The sequence below is a fragment of the Pteropus vampyrus genome, unplaced genomic scaffold (assembly GCF_000151845.1).
Source record: "Pteropus vampyrus isolate Shadow unplaced genomic scaffold, Pvam_2.0 Scaffold56, whole genome shotgun sequence".
Taxonomy (NCBI): Eukaryota; Metazoa; Chordata; class Mammalia; order Chiroptera; family Pteropodidae; genus Pteropus; species Pteropus vampyrus.
Genome location: NW_011888837.1, coordinates 5,278,509 through 5,280,829, shown reverse-complemented (window position 1 = coordinate 5,280,829; position 2,321 = coordinate 5,278,509). Strand labels below are relative to the sequence as shown.

Below are 2,321 nucleotides of genomic sequence, written 5' to 3'. Positions count from 1 at the left end.
CTGTTTTCACTGTGTCCCACAGATTTTGAGTGTTTGTGTTTTCATTTTCATTTGTCTCTAGATATCTTTTGATTTATTCCTTGGTCTCATTGAAAACCCATTCATTGTTTAGTAGCATGTTATTTAGCCTGCATGTGTTTGTGTATTTTCACTCCATTTACATTTAAAGCAATTATTAATATGCATGGACTTACTATTGCCATTTTGTTGTTTTTTGGCTACTTTTAAAGCCTTTTTTTCTTCTTCTGTCTCTTTCTTTGTAACTTGATGATTTTCTATAGTGGTATGCTCAGATTCCTTTTTTTAAAGCCTTAATTGTTTTTATTACTCACAAACGCTTCATATTTTTATTTAGCTTTCTGACTGTGCTTCTGCCTTCAACACTTTCATGATTTTGTGCTCCTCTATAAGGAAAGCACACTTGATACTGTCACAAACCCATTTAGCACACATGGATCCTCCATAGGCTATGCTGATATGTTTTTTTGTTTTAGACAACCTCATTAGAACTTTAGGTCTCACAGCACAAATTCCACGAAGTCAGCCCGGGCACACACCACATGCAGATTTTGGTGCTTTCCTAATGTTCTTGGTATAAAGGCAAACAATTCTATTAAGGAATTCGAGACAATCTAGTTTTGTAAGAGGCCGTATCATAGGACAGCCTCTGACAGTATGCCAAATGCTGGACCATTTTGAATGCCTGCAGATAACATTCCTGGAAGAGCCTTTTTAAATTATCTTTTGTGTATCTACTATACATTTTAACTTATGGTTACCATTTGGCTTATATAAAACATTTTATATTTTTAACAGTCTGTTTTAAGCTGATGTATTTAAGTTTAAATGCATACTAAATTTCTGTATTTTTACTCTCCTCCCCCCACTCCATGTTTTGTTTTCAGTGACACATTTTACACCTTTTTCTTTGTGTATCCATTAACAAATTATTGTGGTTATAGTTATTTTTACTAATTTTGTGTTTTAACCATTATACCAGATTTTAACGTAATTTACCTCTACCATTACAATGTTAGAGTGTTCTGAATTAAACTATATACTTACCTTTACCAGTGCAGTTTATGCTTTCATGTGTTTTTCTGTTACTAATTAGTGCCCTTTCGGTTTAGCTCAAACGAGTCCCTTTAATATGTCTTGTAAGGCTGGATTAGTGATGATGAATTCTTCCAGCCTTTGCTAGTCTGGAAAGTTTTTGGTTGGCAGTTTTTTCTTTCAGCACTTTGAGTATATCATGCTCTGACCTAAAGAGTTTCTGTGAAAAATCTGCTGATAGCTTTATGGGGATTCCCTTTTAAGTAAATGTTGTTTTTCTCTTGCCGCTTTTAAGATTCTATCCTTGTCTTAACTTTTGTCATTTTAATTACAATGTTCCTTGGTGTGGCTCTCTTTCGATTTATTTTATTTAGAACTCTCTGAGATTCCTGGATTTGGATGTTTGTTTCCTTCCCCTTGTTATAAAAATCTTCAGCCATTATTTCCTCAAATAAGCTTTCTGCCTCTTTCTCTCTCTTCTCCATGTCGTACCCTCTGTAATGTGAATGTTGATGTTGTCTCATAATTCCTAAAGCTATCTTTACTCTTCATTTTTTTCTTTTTGCTGCTCTGATTTCTTTTTTCTTTCTCTACCGTATCTTTGAGTTTGCTGACCCATTTTTTCTGCTTCATCTATTGAGTTCTTGAACCCTTCCATTGGGTTTTTTTCAGTTCAGTTATTGTATCCCTCAGCTATGTGGTTTTTATTTGGTGCTGTTTTATATTATCTCTCTTTGACAAAATTCTCATGCTGTTTCCATATTGTTCTCCTGACTTTGTTGATATCTTTATGACCATTAATTTGAACTCTATCAGGTAAATCACTTATCTTCATTTCATTAAGATCTATTTCTGGAGTTTTATCTTGTTCTTGTTTGGAACATATTTCTTTGTTTCTTCATTTTCTTGAGTCTCTGTGTTTTTTCATGCACATTAGATAAAACAGCTGCTTCTTCCAGTCTTGAAAAAGTGGCCATTTGGAGATGAATCTTATTGGCCCTAGTTCTTGGTTGTCTCCCAAATGTTTGTGATTATTCAAGCTACCTTCTTTGTCTTATTGGATCCCACTAATGTAAGATGTTCCAAAACCTATCAGTGTCCTAAAGGGGAGGATCTCAGTCAGAACCTAGATGCCACACCTTCAGACTACAGCAAGTAAACCTCTTTCAGAGAAAGACTGGGAACTGGGTGTTTCTGTCTGCTCCCTCTGAACTGAGCCCTGGGGGAGAATAGCTTGTAAACACTTAATTATTTGTTTGCTACAGTCC

At 34.9% G+C, this 2,321-nt stretch overlaps 1 pseudogene; it reads right to left on the bottom strand.

Annotated features, from left to right (window-relative positions):
• Positions 1–351: 351 nt before the first annotated feature.
• On the bottom strand, positions 352–694 carry LOC105292425 (annotated as a pseudogene).
• Positions 695–2,321: the final 1,627 nt, after the last annotated feature.